Source organism: Castor canadensis, chromosome 1 (assembly GCF_047511655.1).
Source record: "Castor canadensis chromosome 1, mCasCan1.hap1v2, whole genome shotgun sequence".
NCBI classification, from domain to species: Eukaryota; Metazoa; Chordata; class Mammalia; order Rodentia; family Castoridae; genus Castor; species Castor canadensis.
This window is the reverse complement of record NC_133386.1, coordinates 105,868,129-105,888,804: the sequence shown is the minus strand read 5'-3', so window position 1 is coordinate 105,888,804 and position 20,676 is coordinate 105,868,129. Positions and strand designations below refer to the sequence as shown.

Below are 20,676 nucleotides of genomic sequence, written 5' to 3'. Positions count from 1 at the left end.
TATATGCTTTTTTGATATTTGAAGAAGTTTTATATACAACTCTTATTCTTTTCTTCTCTTCAAACTATATATTTAAGCTAATGTTATTCTTGAAACACATATTAAATTCTCATGAACATATGTTAGTTATTCTACTGAGAAAATTTAAAGAAACTGCTGCTTCCTACCCTTGAATCCAGGAAGGCATTGGGCCCTCTCATCCAGGGAAGAATGCTTGAAGACAGGATTTTCTCCCCAAATTTCAGATCACAGGGAAAACTGTTATCCCTTGGGGTACATCTCATTTTCCTGAAATATTTTTGCATATTTTCAAACACATAATTGATCTTGCAGAATCTCTTCTTATGCTTTTAAAAATAATATAATAAAGATGAATAATTTTAACAACATAGATTGGTTAGAAAATAAGCCACTAGCTAATTCACATTACTATTTGTGTCTAATCATTAGAAACATCAGTCTAACAAAAGAGAATGACCACCAGAAGAGTGCTGAGCTCCAGATCTTCACTGAAGACATCCAGCACTCTGTAAGTTTTTTTTCAGAGACCAAAAAGAAAATTTCAAGTTCTTGACTTAGGCAGAATGAGAGAGAGAGAGAGAGAGAGAGAGAGAGAGAGAGAGAGAGAGAGAGAGAGAGAGAGAGAGAATTTATAAATTATCACATGGAATCTTTCCTTAGGAAAGCATTTAAGTACACTTATTCTTGAAGATAAGTTACATACACCATGGCTATCCTTAAATACTTATGTATTTCCTTAGAATGAGGATTTTCTTCTTTGTAACTCCCATTCAGCAACTTCAGTAAATTTAATATTGGTTTTCTATTTGATATGTGATATACATTTAATATAATGTGTGTTTATACAGTGCTGGAGTTTGAGTTCAGGGCCGCATGCATGATAGATAAATGCTTTATGAATAACATAGTTCCCCAGCCAATATAAATTTTTCTCAGCTATTCATATTCCAATTTTTTTCAGCTCACCCCAATAGTATTCCATTTTCCAGGACAGGATCCTCTAGAGTAAGTCATTGCATTTAACAATTATTTCAAATGCAGTTTTGATAGGTCTTTCATTCTTAAGAACATCAAGAGTCAATTGAGCCAGCTGAGGGATGAAACTTTGAAGGGATCAGCATATGTCTACCTCATCGTTTTTAATATTATTGAGAAAAATCCTGTATCTTATATAGCATTTAATTTCTAAAATTATACTACAGCAGCCAGGATGTTCACAATGATGAATAAAATATTCTATGTATTTTTATGTTCCTTAGTTCTGTATAGTTCTAAATTGCACAAAATATATTGACAGAGGAAAAGAGTAGCACCAAAGCATTCTTTCCCAGTCAATAGCAAAGCCACAAAATTGTTCTGACCTTTTTAATTCACCAAATGCATTGTGGGAGTGAGAAGAGACTGGACAATCTCATGTAAGGAAGCACAAGCTTGTCTCTGCCTGTTTGATTTCATTGGTGACAAGTGCTTACATTTAGAATTTGTCATGGAAAACATCTTGACATTTTACAAAGTCAACTTTATTTAGGTCCAATTTACAAAAGAATAAACATTTTGAAAGTGCTCCTTTTTGACTTATAATATGAAGATCTAGATCATCTTGAGCATGGCTTCAACTCTTGAGAATTGGGGACATTGGCTTGGTCTTTATATATCAAGTAATACTTTAATCCACATGGGAAAAAGTCACATTTCCATGTTTGCAAATGTTTTAATAAATATTTTTAAAACTTTGTTTGTTGCTGGGTGCCAGTGGCACTTGTCTGTAATCCTAGCTACTTGGGAGACTGAGATCAGGAAGAATGTAGTTCAAAGCCATTGCAGGCAAAATGTTAATGAGACCATATTTCAAGCAATAGCTGAGCATGGTGACATGTGCAGGTTATCCCAGCTAGGTGGGAAGCTGTTATTGGGAGGATGTGGTTCCAGGCTAATCCAAGGAAAAAAAGTTATTGAGAGCCCATTTCAACAGAAGAAAAAGATGAGTAGGTTAACACAGGCCTGTCATCTCAACAACAGCAGAAAGAATAAAATGTGGCAGTTCATTTGGTCCTGGTAAACATTGAGAACTATCTCAGAAATAACCAGAGCAAAAAGTTCTGGAGGCATGATTCATGTGGCAGAGTGCCCATCTAGTAAATGTGAAGCCTTGAGTTCAAACCCCTGTATCAAAAAAAAGTCACTTAATTTCTTTTTTTTTAATAAAGAGTTCTGTCTAGACAAATTTACCCAATTTGTCTACAAGAACACCATCTGGAATAAATACATATGTTATTGAGTTATTATTTTAAACTTACCATGTTCCAGCTTCCATGAACACACACTGTCTTGCAAACCATATAAAATAGAAAAAGATTAGCATTTCAGAGTTTTTTCTCCATAAAACATTTAATGGTGGAATTTAAAAATTTTAAGGGAGGCTTTTAAGACATTTAAAAACTGCAGAATCTTTACTTCTAACTAAATTTGAAGCTAAAGCCCAATTGTACCCTCTAGATATTATAGCATAAAAAAACTCTGACTTCCCACAGTTTTGTTGCTCTGAGCCATACTTTTGTGTGCTCAGAAAAATTTTCACAATTCTTAGGTTGTAAGAATGAGTTTAATTAAAGACTATTTGTTTATAAAACTTCAGTGACCTCTGGCCAGACTTGGTAGATAGCTTGTATTCACAGATACATAGAAGCCAGAAATTGGAAGCACTGTGGTTCAAGGCTTGCCTGGGCAAAAAAAAATTGTGAGAGTACTTTCAGAGTCAGCTTTCATGTCAGCCAGTTAATCCATATGAATTACAAAAGGTTTTCCTTAACTTTACTTTAGTACCATTTTAAAGCCTATGGGTGCCCACATATGCTGTTTGTCTTTTTAAGCCAAGTTTTGGTATGTAGCTCAGACTGTCCTCAAACACACAATCCTCTTGCCTCAGACTTTGGAACACTGACTTTCAAGAGTGTGACACCATGTCCAGCAGTTCTTTTCTCCTTTAAACACTGTTTATCCAGATGATGCATAACTCATTGTGGATTTATATGATGTTACAAAATTTTTCTTATTTTATGTTAATGTATTTTGAAATTCAGATGGTTCAATGGTATAACTCAGAATTCCTTTAATTATTTTCAGGTTTCCTAGAAATGGTCTTTCTATTTTTATAGAGTATATCTACAATGTCATATGTAGTAGAAATGATTTAATTCAGTGGCAGATGGGGATGGAGTAAAATGTATGAAAGATTTTATTTTTGATTTTTAGATTATTTTAATAAATGTCAAAAATGAAAATCTAACAAACCCTGCAAAGAAAGTGCTCTCTCCATAGTGGTTTTCTGAAAATTTCCTTTATAGTCAGCTTTATTCAGATTTTAATGGAACTGAATACATAACTTGCAAAGGAATAATGCCATAATATCAAAACACAACTTGGGGACAGAGGGTAGGGTTCAGCTCCTCCTTTTGAAACTACTGTCCCATCATTATGGAAGCAACCTCACAGTGCTTAAGACCAGTCCTCATGCCCTCTTTGAACGATACATTTTTCTCTTTCTCAACAATGGTATTATATTTCAATTACATTATTTGAAGAGAAATGTGTTATACTGAAATGCTTTCTAGTGACTTCCTGTTATATAAAGGAATGAAAAACATTTATCAAGTGTTTGTTCTATATGCGCTTTACATAGTCATCACTTGAAAGCAAGCTTTGTTTGTTGAATATGGATAATAATTTGACAATACCTATGTAATCACATGCTTTGGAATTTTTAATTTATAGCATTTTTCTCATTTTTCATAGCCTGTTGCTGTCACTGCATCAAGTATTGATACAGTAAATGATATTGTCAAGAACACACTCACAATACTAGGAATAAGTGTAAGTTACTTCCAAATAATTTTTAAATTGAAGGAAACTTAGATTGTTAAGATTCATAAATTTGTTTTTATGTATATATATATATATATATATATATAAGTCATCATATGATATTTGATTATTATAGATACCAGTGTCAAATATTGCCCTTACCCCACTTTTAGAAACTGAAGGCAGCTATGAGATAAGATTAGTTTATATATGAGCACTGTTCTTGCATTCTCTTTTTAACTTTCATGCCAATTGAAAGTCATTGCATAATGAATTGGGCTATAACTGTAGAGAGCTAGTAACAACAAGCATTTTGATTTTATAGATTATAAGCATATACAATAAAACTTGTATGAGATTTGTAATAGAAAGTTCTAGCCTCCTTTATTAGAACGTTCTTTTTGTATCATCTTTTCTGTTTTCTTCTTTCCCATACCTGTTTAGTCAGATTATCACCAGAAGACACAAACTGAATGTAATCAGTCCTAAAGTACACATTTTATTATACATTTTTACATAAAGAACATGTGGCTAGATGCCATATTCACTGGATATTGGTACCAAGAATTAGATAGCTGATACCTTTAAATAACTGATAAAGAGAGAGAGAAGTTTGGATGAGACAATGGACTTGGGGGCATTTGTGTATGCACCACTTTCATCCTATTTTGCTTTTAGATGTCTGTTGCTTTATGTTTTGATGGTGCTAGTCTGTGCAACTAAGTATTTTTGGTAGAAAAGGTGCACATATTTGAGGATAAGGCCAGAAAAAAGAAGGAAAATACAACTCAGAGTTTTATGAAATTAAGTGACTTGTGGTCAATAGGAACTGAAAGAAGCATGGGTATAACATGGTTGCTTATATAAAATTCTCATTATGAAAATTCCTTGATATTGTGACATGATGTCTAAGATTTGTTTTTAAATTTGACTGGGTGGTATAATCAAGTCCCTCAGAAACTCAGGGTAGCCAGATTTTGGAATAATAAGTAAACCATTTTTATAGTAGTAGAATTTATTAATACATTGAAAGAGAGCTGAATATATAACTTCTTAGTAAACCAGACACCTCGGCACTGTTTTCTATACTGTAGGATATAATCTGCATAAGAATTAAATCTTGGAAGAGAATGAGAAATTTTAGGGACAGAGTGTGGAAAGTCAATTAAAATACAATTCATTTAATTCATATTTGTGAATTTCCTTTGCTTAACAGCTCACCACAAATGAAAGAATTTCTATTTCAATAAAGAATTGAGGTTATTTGGTTTTATATATATATATATGTATATGTATATATATGCTTGATATATGTGACTTCAACAAAAAATATCAAACCCTTGTCATATAAGAAAGTATATTTTATTAGATCTTCCTTCCTATTTGCCATACAGTACTGAGCTGGTGTAGCATGCACATGTGTATACTTTTCACCAATATCTCCATTTGCAACATGTTTATGCTTACCTCCTCTTTTAGTACTCCAAAATAATTCAACAGAATTTCCATATTGTTGACCAATAGTTCTGCTGACCCATTTTCCACATAGAGTTCCTATGAAGTTTCTCTTCCCATGATAGGGCTGTTCTGACTAAAAGTTAACAGCTACTTCCCATTGACATCTTCTAGAGATCTTTTGAGCATCTGTCTCTTTCATCCAGAGTTGGTGAGCTTACAATGACTTCTAACTTTTACTTTGCTCAGGTGTAGTCATGGCATGCGTGTGGCTCTCTGAGCAACAAGTTTGTCTGGAGAGAGACATGTGAAGGCAGAATCCAACATTCCCCTCAAACTATGGAGATATCAGAAAGCAGGACTCTGGGGATTAGACTTTTCATCCTTAGTGAAGGAGCATGAGCTTGATTTCTTATTCCCTTGGTAACTAAGAAATTTATGGCCTGGTTGCATTGTGGAGAGTAGCTCTGTGATCCTTCAGAAGCCATAAGGCAAGAATCTGGAAAAATGAACTGGAGGCTTAAAAGCATACAGGAATAACTGAAATCAGTACTGTTAAAACTGTGGCCACCCCATGGATAGTATAGCAGTTATACTGATACAAATTCCTTTCCTTTTTGGAAACAAAGAAATGCTGAGGAACTATGTTCTTCAAGAATCTATTGTCAATGATTTTTTTGTGATCCTTTGTCCCTTTGTCTTGCAGGGCTGTGAGAAAGAGTACATGCTGTCCTTCATTTCTGGAAAGAAAGAAGCCCCATTTACATTTAATGGTAAATGTCAAGAAAAATCTAAAATGTGATTGATTGTGTCCAAAGTTGTACATCTTAGTCTCAAAGTATTGATTGTTGTCTGATACTTAAATACCTCTTGTACATTTAAGAGATAATTACCTAGCTCTTACTCTATAAAGGAACATGGAAATATCTCTTTACTCAAAAATTTATGGTATAATTGAACAGAAAAATATGATGCTTTTTTCTGATTTTTCACACAAAAAATGTTTTATTAAAAAAAGAACAGAACTACTTTGAGAATGAAATATAAATTAAATGGGAAATTCATTTCCCTTATTTATTGTACTGTTCAGTAAAAATCCACTGTTCCTTTTTCTAAAGACTAGTGAGCCTCTATTTTGTAAGGACCTTCTAAAATTCAGCCAGGATTGTAAATCCACATACAAATATTTAATTGACACAAGCTCTATATTCAAGACTTTTCTCAACATAAATGGAAAAGGATATAATCAGGTTCCTAAAGGCTTCCCTGACTGACCTAAAGTTAGCATTTATTAGGTTGCCTTTTGCAGGAGTTCTTTTCAAATTTACTGATAGTCTACTCATCTTTAAAAGAGTTATTAGAACACATTAGCTAGAAGTAAAATTCATAGGCCATCAAGTGTTGAATAAACAAAGCCATTCTAGCATAGGAATGGCCAGAACAAACAGTGTATGCAATAGTGAAGAAGAGATGATTTCTGCTGAAAATAATAGAGCACTTTTCTTCTTAATAATGTAGACATTACTGTAAAATTAGGAAACCAATGAAATAAGCTGGAGAACAATGTATTAAAAATATATCTACCTTAATATAATGTATTAATATCATAAGAAACATTGTCTCACTGATAATTTTAAGAATGGGAAAACCTTCACATATGGCTGACTCTGAAGAACTCTAAGATCCCAGTATTCAAGAGGACCCACTATCAGCCTTTCTGAATCTGTTATTTTAATGTAATCTCAGTTCTCAAGTGTTGGTCATCCTGATGCCTTGGTTTTATTGCATTGATGCCAGAGGCTTTTCTTTTATCCTAAAAATCAAAAGTTGCTATATTTCTTGTTTTGAGTGCAGCTCTGACTTGTATCTGTGCCAGATGGAAAGGTAAAGGAAAAGGTCACCAAGTAACATCAGTGAAAAATGCGCAATTAATGAAAGGGAGCTTATATATTCTTCCTAGATATCAAAATTCAATTCTCAATACAGTACCTTTGAGACTTCTTTGTAAAAGGAGTAATTCAAAGGATGAAATAGCAAAACAAATCACTTGCCATGCAGCTCCTGATGACGTTGGGTGTGGTTTCAGTCCTTGCAGTGTTTTGCACATTGTTTCTGATTTCTAATACCCTGGAGTCTTCTTTCTGCTCACTTTCTATGAGGAACCACCAGAAATATAGCAGTGGGAGAGAAAGATGAGGAAAGTCAGTCCACTACTCAGGAATAGCCTTGACTTGAGAACTGACAAGGGAAATAAAATCTCCTTAGATAAAACTGACATCATGTATAAAAATGCTAATCTTAGCAATTATCAGCATGTATGGTTAATTATTAAAGAATATTAGTAGCTAATGTCCATCAATGTATTTTCTTACATCTTTGTAAGTCTCTGCAATAGGGATGACAAATGTTTAAAATAATGAATATAAGGTTAGAGGAATCAGGCAATATGCCCAAGATATAAAAATCTGTTTGATGTCAATGGAGAAACTAGAAGGCCTTAAGTAGTCTTAGATGGGAACATAACAAAAGTCACCATTACACAATGCAGTGATGTATCTATGCTTTCCAAGCAAGGCAAAATATTTGAGTTTTTTGAAATCTCTTTAGTAAACTCCTGTGTGTGGGCACATGTTTTCTGAATGTTCTTCTCAGTGAATGTACACCATTCACTCAGGAAGCACAGGCTTCTTCACTCCATAGGCCCCAAGAGAACCATGCTCATATCACTGTTTATGAGCTCAGCAAAAAGTAAGTTTGATCACAACCATCACTGTCAGTTTGAATCAATATTTCAATTTTTCTCCACACAGGACATGAATATCCATACACTATTAAAATGAACCATCTTAGAGATAAGGTGTCTGTGCCACAAGGACCAAGAAAGTTAACCTCTTGGACCCTGCAGGATTCCATCCAGGAGCAGATGTCTCCAGATCTGGAAGGACATTTTATCCTTGAGCTAAGGCACTTACCCAAAGGCAAGAAGGGGATCAGTGAGTACCTCCTTCCCTTCCTTAAATTGCCATCTCTTAGTTCATACCTCCATTTCTGCCCCCCCAAAACAACATGACACATAAGTATCCTCCATATAGCAAAAGGTAATATAGGCAAAAAGCAAGTACTCACTCAGAATCAGGCTTATAATGCCTATAAAGACTGAAGTTAAGACCCAAGTCCTGTCTAGAAGGATTTTTTCATTCCTCCTCAAAGATAATTGCTGTCTTTTCTGTTTCCCCAGAGCAGTTTAGACAAGGAGTTATACATGCACACATTTGTGTGTCTCATTACAGGATTGTCTTTAGAGTCTTGGACTCTCATATTTTACCCATCCCATGTGACATTATCTGGGGCTAGAGTAGTCATGACTGCATGACTTCAATACTGTAGTTTTTTTTTAATTATTTTATTTTTATTTTTTTATTCATATGTGCATACAATGTTTGGGCCATTTCTCTCCCCCTCCACCACCCCCTCCTTTACCTTTCCACCCCCTCCCTCTCCCCCACCCCCTCAATACCCAGCAGAAACTATTTTGCCCTTATCTCTAATTTTGTTGAAGAGAGAGTATAAGCAATAGTAGGAAGGACCAAGGATTTTTGCTAGTTGAGATAAGGATAGCTATACAGGGAGTTGACTCTCATTGATTTCCTGTACATGTGTGTTACCTTCTAGGTTAATTCTTCTTGATCTAACCTTTTCTGTAGTTCCTGGTCCTCTTCTCCTATTGGCCTCAGTTGCTTTAAATCATCTGCTTTAGTTTCTCTGCATTGAGGGCAACAAATGCTATCTAGTTTTTTAGGTGACACCCTTGGTTTTAAATGGAATCTCTCCTTAATTTGGAGAGCCTTTTATTCTATTACTCTACTTCATGGCAGGTAAGTTCACATTCGACATATGCCACAGATAGAATTGTAGAGAACATTATCAATTCAGGGACTTTTTATTTATCCTTCTCACCAATTTTTTCCCATAATGTTACAATAGTCTCCTACTGATATTTCTTTCTCTTATACAAATGTGTTACTAATTTGGGATGTATTTTGGCTGGAAAAGAGTTTCACCTTATTTTACTGTGTCATTGTTATTCTGTATGCTCACAGCTTATAATTTTTAAATTTTCACATGCCCTAATTGATTCTAGGACAGTTTAAAACAGGCTGGGTTTGTGCAGTTAGGTTGTTTTATCATCCTATATTTTCATGGCACCCACAGAAACAATCATTCATAATACGATATTTCCCATCAAATAACATACATCGTAAAAGGCCTGGCTAGGTTTGACAATATGTTTGAGAATATATTGACTTGGTGTTCACTTTGCTTTCAGTCTTTTCTCATAGAATAGCTTCCACATACAGCTTTATATCAAGGGACAGGGCATTATTTCTATTATTTTTCATATAAAGACTAAGTAATAGAATACATTTGGGTAATTTTAGAAATAATAAAATCAGAGAAATCAAGTTGAATACCATAATTTAACTTGTGTATTTACATTTATAGTCATCAAGTTTGTGCATGTTGTCATCCAGGAACATCCTCCAGGATTTAAGAATGTGTGTGCTTTCTTCTTTTTTACCTTTTGATTTGATTGGGGTATGTATAACAGGTAGAGAGTTAATTTTGATTCAGTTAGTGGCTGCTAACTGAAATGAAAAAAGGTAGAGCTTGTTTTGTGGGGAGATGACTGTTTTCTAGCCTGCCTTAAATTATCTGAGTGAGGGATAAAGCAAATTTCATCAAGAGTGCTATGAATCATGCCTTATTCTAAGGAGTGCCTTAGTCCATTGAGGTGTAGATGGTATCATACCTGCAGGTTAAATCGAGGAATTAAATCTAAAGGAGCTAATATTAAATAGTCCAAATAAGTGGCAGAGCCAGAAACCCACACTGACATCACTGGCATCTCCGTTCCAGCCCCACAAGCATTGCCTTGTCTTTATAGAAATGCCAAGTGAGCAGGTATTTAAAGATATGTGGTCAAATATCAACATTCTTACAAATCTTGGCTCATCTGTTATCTTTCTAAATGTTTGGCTCATGTTATTTATTTAATAAACTATGAACATGCCATGATTGGAAAACGTTCATAGCTCAGGAGTAGAAACTTTGGACTCAGGTTTGAACACAGACTACTTGGTGAAGTGGCAAGAGGATGACTGAGGATTGACTCATGCAGGCTGTGTCATTAAGGCTAGGCCCTTGATAGGATAGAGTTGACCATGGTTGCATGTTTGGGAAGTAAACAGAAGAAGATTTTCTTAGAAAGTTGGACATTATAAGACAACTGAAGTTGGACACCAAATAGTTTTATCTTTCAAAATGGGATGTGACATGTCAATTCAGTGATCATATTTACCCTCCAGAATCATGGTCAACTAAGTGTTAATGGTCTGCTTATACAATACTATAGGCCAGAGACAAAACTGTCTAGGATGCATTCACATGGAAAGAACTAAACTGAGTCTGATCAGGCCTCTAAGGTCTAACCATGAGTTAACTTGTTTTGATAAAGAAGAATATATTAATACTACAAGGCATTGAACCAATTTCAGAAGGAGGTACATTTACAGTACAAATGGCTCAGTTCCTCTACTATGCACTGCTCCTAGCACACTAAAAAGTGAAAATTGTGGGAACAAGGTGAAATAAATTAAACACTAAATGAAATAATGTCCCTTCTCCTCTAATTCAGAGCCAACCACAGAGAAAAGAAGATGCCTTTTCATGAATTGTATATTTCATCAGCATTCTAGATCCTGCCACAATATTTTGTGGGAAGCCTCACCACCCACAAGAACAGGACTACATATCAGAACTTCTCCCATGGGTATTTATGAGAATAACAATCCATCATTTACAATTCTGGTGAAAAAAGCTTGTTGTTACATATTATGTTTAAAATTTTACTGACCTACAGAAGCAAATTGTTCATGGTCTAAAGATTTAAGTGAAAAAACTCATGATACAAGCCTGAAAGTATTAGGTTTATGTGACATGTGTACTATTTCCCAAAATGATTCTAAACAGAAGCAAGAATCCCTCACACATGAATAGGTAAATGAAGTGTCTAAGAAAAATGTACCCTTGCACCTTCAAAACAGGACTGTTCAACAAAGACTGACTTTCTGTAAATTTAGTTTGTTTCATCATCTTGTATTTTTATGGCAAGAACATACACCTTTTTTTAAAGGCAAGAACCTACACTTTGATTGGTCATATAGACAATATGAATTCCTATATCAAATAAGATACATCACAAAAGACCCATCTGAGTCTCACAATATATTTTAGAAAGTACCAGACTAAATGATTACTTTGCTGAATAATTTTCCTCTCTGAATTGCAGCACACACAGCTTTGTATCAAGGGGCAGAGCATTCTTAATTTTCCCACTGAAGCAAAAATACATAATAATTTGGGCAATTTTACACATAATAAAATCAGATCAATAAGGCAGCATAAATGCAACCTGCATGTTTATGTGCACAGTAATCCAACATTTGCACATGCTGACCTAGAGGAACATCCATCCTCCAGAATTTAAGAAGGTGTTTCTTACCTTTTGAATTGTTTGGTATGTAAAGCCATGTAGAAAGGAGGCATTGTTTAAAGGCTATTTATTCAATGATTGGTAAAAATTATAAATTATGTTTGAAATAAATGAAGATTTTTTCAAATACTCCTTTCTTCATCCATTCACCCATTAAGAAAGATAGGGACTTGCTTCACAGAACTGATGATACAAAGAAATATAAACTTGATTGCCAGTTAATACAAATTAATTTTTAAGAAAATTACTAACCTAGGGTAACAAAATCTCTTCATGGCCTAGAGACTTATGTGAAAAAAACTCATGATGAAATACCGAAAGCATTAGCTTTATGAGACTTGGGTATTATTTCCTAGAAAGATTCCAAACAGAAGCAAGAATCAGTCACAAAACTGTTTAAGAAAAATGCAGCCTTGCACATTCATACAGAGTTTTTTTAAACCTCGTATTAGATGTCAGTGGGTTGATCTAAGTGAGCACTGAGCAGGCATTGGGGGTGGGGAAGGGGGCATCCCCTGTTCTGACTGACCATTCTGACCTGTCTTTCTTCTCTCCCAGTTGTAGATGCTGACAAACTTGGTTTGGATGACTACAACTCAGAGTCTGGCTTGCTTTTTACACACTCTGCCCTAGACTTTGTCTCAGAAGATGAAATGTTGTCACCACTAGGGAGACTGAAAATGTATGCTGCAAGTGAGAACATTCATAGCAGACAAATTGTGGCAGTGTTTGCTGGACACATTGAGGGAAGTCAGTAATAATAAAAGACATTGTATTTATTGGGAAATAAATAGCCAATTAGCTGATGATCCAGAACCAATTGTGAGAGCAGACCTAATGGAACAGGTGCCTCAGATTGCATTGTTTTGTCAAGAAAACCAGTCTTTCATAACAAATGCTTTTTCTAAACACTTACTACCTATTTTGATTAGGTATCTCTCAGATCAGAATAATGTAGTATGGCAAAAAAAGTCAGGAAACTTTGATGGCTTTGCTGGAGCAGGAGTTGATTGAAAGATTTGACTTGGAAACCAAGGTGTGCCCTGTGCTTATGGAGCTGACTGCCCCAGACAGTGATGAATTTGTGAAAGCAGAAGTTCTGCCTATCATGTGCAAGATGGTTCCCATGGTTGGGAAGTATATTACAAAATGTTTTATCCTCCCCAGATTTTGTGAGATGTGCTGTGATTATGGAATGTTTCATGTTCAAAAGGTCTGTGCTGGCAATTTTTGGAGACATTTACAGTGCAGTTGGCCAGCAAACTACTGAGGAAATGCTGCTGCCCAGGTTTTTCCAGCTGTGTTCAGATAATGAATGGGGTGTCTGGAAGGCTTGTGCTGAGTGCTTCATGGCAGTTTCATATGCAACAAGTCAAGAAATCCAATGGGACAAACTATCAGCAATATTTGTGAACTTGATCAGTGATCCCTCATGTTGGGTTCGCCAAGCAGCTTTTCAGTCTCTGGGACCTTTCATATCTACTTTTTAAAATCAATCTAGGTCAGGACAATACTTTGAAGAAGAAAGCAATCCTTCAGAGGATGTGTCAGAAGATAAGTATAGCATCAGAGATCAAGACATCCCTAAGTATGGGCAGATCAGACCAGAGGTTGTTCCTTTGGATCTTAGCATCACTAATTCCAGTTTCAAACTGGGAAACACACTGAAAGATGGTGCTGCTGAAATTCACCAGAACTGTTCAGGTGAAATAAGGATTACAGGGGATAGCTCTTTACTCTGTACTTTGTCCTCTGAATCTAATCAGGAGGCAACTAGCAATGAGAAGGATGAAAATCTTGGTAACAACCAATCTGCATTCCAACCAAAAGTTGGCACCAATTCACAAGATTACACTCTCTTAGGTAAGAAATTATCCAACTCACTCAATTTCTGGAGGACTCTTAGTTTTGAAACTAATCTAGAAGTATTTGAACAGGACTCTGGGAAGAGTCTTAGCCCAGAGAGACCAGAAGAAGCACCTGAAGTCACCATGCCAGGTTCTCCAAACATCAACATGACTACTAGGAATGAACTGGAAAAATTGACAGAAAATCTAGAGCCCCACATTGATGGTACAGATGTCAAAACAAAGGTGGAAGTGCTGTCAGCTGTGCTGCATGCTTCCAGATTGGACGCTTATGAGGAGACCTTTCCTACAGAAGAGAGACATGAGCTGCAAGAAGAGGTGGGTATAAATGAGCTAACAAGTTGTAATGTAGATCTAGATGATTCTGTGCCTTTATTCAGCAATGCTGATGAGAATACAGGCACCACTGCTCACAATGTCCACAGTGATACAGATGTGAACACCATCAGTGACTTGAAACCTGAGGAGGAGAGGAGGCCTAAAGTGCAAGATGTTGTACCCCAGGCTTTATTTAGTTCAGTATTTGTCAATGACAGATCCCTCTCTTGCAGAGATGGTTGATACTAAAATTGTTAAGCATTGTGCATACAGCCTGCCAGGTGTGGCCCTAACACTTGGAAGGAGGAATTGGCACTGCCTGAGAGGACTAACAAGACTCTGGCATCAAACACACAGTACAAAGTTCAAAGAACTTTGGCGTTCTCTGTCCACAGGCTTGCACTTATTCTTGGAGATGATTCAATGGCTGTAGATCTGGTTCCAATTTTTAATGGATTTTTAAAAGATATTGATGAAGTTAGGATTGGTGTTCTTAAACACTTGTATGACTTCATGCATCTCCTTCATATTGACAAAAGAAGAGAATATCTTTATGAACTTCGGAGTTTTTGGTGACAGATAACAGTATAAATTCGTGTTTTTGAGCTGAACTGGGTAACCAACTGATTTTCCTTCTACAATTATATAGTCCCAGAGATGTTTATAAGTATTTATGTCCCATCACTCTGAATCTCTGTGCAGACAAAGTTTCTTCTGTTTGTTTGATTTCCTACAAGCTGGTCAGCAAGATGATGATGAAGCTGCACAGAGAGACACCTGTGACCTTTGCAGTAAATTTCATCAATGAGCTGGTTGAGAATTTTTGGAGAGCCCCCAAGTGGTCTGGTCAACAAGCCTTTGTCTTCATCTGCCAAACTATCATTGACGATGAATGCTTCCCCATGGAAGCCACATTTGCTGACCTTGGTGAATGATAATGTTCCAAATGTTAGAGTGCTACTTGCAAAAGCTTTAAGACAAACTCTCCAAGAAAGAGAATGCTTCTTAGCCTCTGCTGCCTGTCATCAAGAAGCTGTGGAGCAAACCATCATGACACTTCAGATGGACCGAGATAGTGATGTCAAGTATTTTGCATGCAAATATCCTGCCATTAGCAAAATCTCTAAATATGTCATGAGCACAGCTTCCTCGACCTACTAGACAACCTGAACCTTGGGGTTCTTCTTCCATGACAATCTCCCCAGGAAAAGTCTGGAACAACTATGGGGGTAGAGGCCTTATTCCCACTGACTCCTTGAATTTCCAGTTACTTACACCCACTACCAGGGGTTTTAAGAGTCAGGAGAAAATTCAGGACTCTTTAGTCATGCCATTAGAGTTGTCAGAATACAAGTTTTCCTATCTAAGTACACTTTATTAATAACATGTATAAAGAGAAAGAAATATAAACTTTTATTATTTTCTATATGTTTATGAATAAATGCAATTTGTGAATAAATGCAAGTTATGACCTGTATTCATGATTTAGTATATAACAGGAAAACTAGATAAACATACTTGTCTTTAAGAATATTGACTTCAATATTATTCCCATGCCTCCATGAGTGATAATGGATTTGAAAGAGACATATCTTAGAAAGAGTTTTACTTGTCAATTACCCAGTATTAGATAAAAATAGAACATCTCAACAGATGCCAGTGTGCATAGAGGAGAACGAGGCATAAACTAGATGACCATCTATGTCCTCAGATGGGAGCCTAGCAAAAGTCTTCATTGTACAATGCACTAGCAGATCTATGCATTCCAAGCAAGGCAGTGCATTTAAAATTATTTCTCTATTTTATAAATTCCTGTGCTTATGCTTGTACACTTGTTTCCTACAGGGCTCCCCAGTCAGTGGTCATGATGCTCAAGGATGTGGTCTTTTTTATTCACAATGCTCCACAGAGCCATGCTCACACCAGTGTATGCACATGGTCATACTTAATTAGAATTAATGACATAGTCAACATTTGCCAGAATCTGAAAATCCCAAAGGAAATGGAATGAACCACATTAGAGACACTGTGCTCCATTCACAGGAAGTAAGGAAGTCCCCATCTTTACCCACCCTCCAAGAGCCCATCCAGGAAGCACAGGTACTCCCTATAAGCAAGACAGATTCCTCATGATACCAGGGCTTTCAACCAAAGTGAAACAGAAGCAGGGACTCCTATCCCCAACTTTGAGTGCCTCCAATAATCTCACATCTAAATTCCTGACAATAAGATCATGACACAGAACTATTCTCCATACAGAGGAGAGTGTAGTATAGTAGTATTCCAGTACTCATCCAGAATCAGGCTTAGAGCAAACACTTTCTAGGAGGATTTATTATTTCATTTCTCTAGGGAGATTGTTATTCTCTGTATGTCCAGAGCACTTTAGCTATATAATTACGCATGTACACATCTGTGTGTCTAATTAGAATAGCATATTTTACAGTTTGGGATCTCATACATTCTCTCTCCCAGAGTTTCACCCAGGATCCTGGGCCAAATTAGGACATGCCAAAATGACTACAGGACATAGGCATGTTGGAATGGAGGGTCTTGAATAAAGAGTTATGGTAATGAATGGAATCCATTATTTGAAATAACATTGAGGTTCTCTCTGAATTCAGATCTAACTCTAACCCACAGCAAGCATACTTTCCACATCTGCTTCAAATCTAACTCTATACTAGAGTCTGACTTAACTTTTCATAGTTGTGGACTTTGTAATCTTCCTTCTTTCCATTTTCCATTGTCATTCCAATATTCTCTCACTGCTATTCTCTCTGACAGAAATTTACTGTTTATTTGGGAAGTATTTTGAGTAGATTTTTAAAACTATCATTGCTACACTATAGACATAAATTTTTAATATCTAATTTTAAATTCGAATGACCAAAATTCAATCATGAGAAACCACTAACCCAAATCACTCCAGGATTGTTAAAGGAGGTTTGGAATTATATACATTTAAATAGTCTCAGCACATATTTGAGTTGGCCACATAGACAATGTCAACTCTCATGTCATATATGATACATCACAAAAGGGCAAGCTACGTCCAAAAATACATTTTTGAAAATACCAGATTCATTGTTTATATTGTTCTGGTTCTTATACAAGCTCAGCACATACAGCTTTGTATCAAGAGACAGAACATTGCCAATTTTTCCATTGAAGCAAAATATAGTATAATTTGGGTAATTTTATACATACTAAAATCAGAACAACAGAATGGTATGCCACAATTCAATTTGCATACTTACATGTATAGCAATCAAACATTTGCACATATTGACATAGAGGAACATCCCTGAGGACTTAGCAAGGTGTCTGCTCTCTTCTTTTTCACCTCTTGAATTGGTTGTTGTTTAAAGCCATGCAGAAAGAGGGCATTGCCTAAAAGATATTTATTCGAAGAGTAGTACAATCTGTCTTTGAATTAAATGCAGACTTTTTTTCCAAAATACTCCTTTCCTCCACTCTTTACCCCTTAATAAATGTAGCATCTTCTCTTCATAAACTGATGATACCAAGAAATGTGAAGAGAACATTGCTTGTTGTTACATTTTTTTTAATTTACTCTCTTGGGGGAAAAATCTATTCATAACCTAAAGATTTTACATAGAAAACTCATGCTACATCCTGAAAGTATTAGGTTTATGGGACATTGTTCTATTCCCTAGAGAAATTCCAAACGGAGGCAAGAATCCCTCAGTGAATAAATATATAAATAACGAGTTCAATCAAAATGCAGCCTTGCATATTCATACATACTTTCTGTTTCCTCCAAATAGAGGTCAGCAGAATTATTCCCATGCATGCAAGAGTAATAATGGAAATAAAAAGAAACCCATTGGATTTGAAACTGACCTATCTTCAAAGGAGATCCACACACCAGTTAGGATTAGAAAGAAAATAGAATATCTTAACTGATGTTGGTGTACATAGAGCAGATCCAGGCAGAACCTAGAAGGCCATAAATAGTTTCAGATGGGAAAATAACAAAAGTCGTCATTGTCCAGCACACCACCAGATTGATGGATTCCAAGCAAGGAAATAAGTTTAAGGGTTTTCTTCCTCATTTTTTGAATTCCTATGCTTGTGATCCTGTTTTCTGCATAGCTTACCATATGAGTACTCATCATGCTCAATCAGGAGATGGCCTGGTGATGCAAAGCTGCAGACTAGAGTCAGCACTGTCAGGGAAGCATTCCTACAGGAAGAACCTAACTGATTGTGATCAAACTACTTAGTTTAGCCACCAGTTTACTGTTTTATAGAAAGAAAAATATATTAACAATGCAAGGCAATACAACAGTTTCAGAAGGGGGATATTTACACTACAAATTATTCAGTTCCTCTACTATGCATTGTACAAAGCATGCTATAAAATATAAATATTGTCAACAGAGGTAAGAGATTTAAACCACTACATGCTATAATCTTTTTTCTTTGTTAGATTTAGAGCAGAAGACAGTTAATATACTTCTTATGCATTAGACATTTCAATGGGAACTCTGACACTTGCATGGCCTTACTATCCCCAAAGAAAGAATAGCTCTTTGGAAGTTCTCTCATAGCTGTTTGTGAAAAATGATAATCAACCCACCCAAATTCTGGTTGGTTTCTTTTTGTTCTCTGAAGTTCTCCTGAGGAAAGAAAAAGTGAGCTAGTGTGTCCATTGTTCTCATTGAACTCCACCCACAAATAGAGAAATCTAAGCTTTCACTTAGATGTTTAATAGATAGAGGATTCCAAGATGGCGGCTAGAGGGAGGAAGCAGAAAGCGAGCCTCCTATAGTGAAATCTTGGAGAGACACTGGAGACACACTTTGCAGGCATAATGACTGAGAAGAGGCATAACTTTGACCCCTCCACACCTCCAACCGGAGCAGAGAATCTCCACTTCACATTAAATGGAGAAACCAGGAGGGCCCCTGGGCCATCAGTCACTGGCGCCCAGATGGCTTGGGAAGACACAGACCAGGTGAGTTTTGCGGTACCACAGTACTCCCACAGACAAGCCTGGGCCAGAGCAGCATAGCCCCCTGGACAGATTGACCTCCACCTGGGGAAAAAAGAGAAACTGAGTAATAAGCAATAAGAACAAATAAGACATGCAGGAAAGAGGGTTGGGCTCACTGAGTGCTGAAGATTGGGGGAAGGGAATCCTTCCTGGGACTGTAAATAAAGAAGCCGGGTGGGCCAGAGAGCCTCTGGTGGGAGCAGGGGCGTGCGCCTAGCAACCAGGAGTGGGAAAGCTTGTGAGATTGGTGGAGGGAGGAAAACTCCACAGGAGAGGAGGGAAAACCCACTTCCCACATGAGCTGTAAACAAACATGGCAGCTGGCAGGAGCAGCAGCACCACCCAGTAATCAGGAGCAGGAAAGCTTGTGAAAGTGGATGTGAGAGGAGAACTGCACAAGAGAGGGGGGAAGACCCACCTCCCACATGATCTGTAAATAAACACGCAGGCCTGACAATGCGGGTGCAGTGTCACCTTTCCCAGTGCTTGGAAAGGGGAAAGTTTGTAGCAGAGGCTCACGCACAGGAGAAATCTGAGCAAACAAAGCCTGTAGGGCCAGGTGAGTGCTAAGCTCATCCCAAAAATCTGCATAAATAATGCCTCCAGCAACAGCAGGCTGACAGCAGCAGGCAGGCAAGCTACAGTTGCAGATACCATTCTCAGAACTGTCTCCAGACTCTTTTTTTTCTTTGTCTCCCAACCTTTGATGAGAGAACAACTGAATTACACCTGCAAGCTGAAAAACTTAGTGAAACTGTATTGCATTTGAACTTGGGACACTTGGTGGTTTTTTTTTTTTTGTGCGTGTGTGTGTGTAGTTTTGTTCTACTTATGCATCCCCTTTGATGAGACAACTACAGAACAACATCTGAGGCACCATCTCCAGGACTGGAGACTGAGACTTCATTGCATTTGAACTTGGAGGTTTTTTGGTTTTTTTAAAATTTTCTACTTTTTCATTTTCTTTTAATACATTTATAAATAGATTTTTCTTTCATTTACTTATTTTTTATTTTTATTGTTACCTTTTTTTTATTTTTGATTTTCAATCCTCTCTCTGTCTCTCTAATGTCTGTTCAGCTTACTGTCGGTTAGTACACTAAAGCTTCCTGTTTATACCTTTGAAATCTTCTTGTCTGATACCTTGTTCTGTTTTCTCCTTCTTGTCCATTTATTTGTTTTTCCCATTTCTTTAACATCTTGCTTTCCATCTCAGCTCACCCTTCCATTCTAAATATTACCATTGTTATTATTAAAAGCTAGAAAATACTTAATTGCACACAGTACAGGGACAGTAACAACACCAAAGATAATGACAGGAAGACAGATAAAACAGGGAAATCAGCTTCCCCACAGCAAAAAATTAGTACAGGAACCAGAGGGGAATGAAGAAAACAGATACTCAGATCCAGACTCCAATAAAATGAAGATAAACTATGCCAAAGGGCCCAATGAAGACCACAAGAATAATTTAAAAGAAGACATACTACAAGTACTCAATGAGAATTTTATAGAGATGATACTGGATAGGGTCAACCAAAATGTACAGGAGACACTCAAGAAATTCCAAGACAACA

At 36.5% G+C, this 20,676-nt stretch overlaps 1 pseudogene; it reads left to right on the top strand.

Annotated features, from left to right (window-relative positions):
• The first annotated feature begins 454 nt into the window (after positions 1-454).
• LOC109677495 (serine/threonine-protein phosphatase 4 regulatory subunit 1-like) lies at positions 455-15,443 on the top strand (annotated as a pseudogene).
• The last annotated feature ends 5,233 nt before the right edge of the window (positions 15,444-20,676 follow it).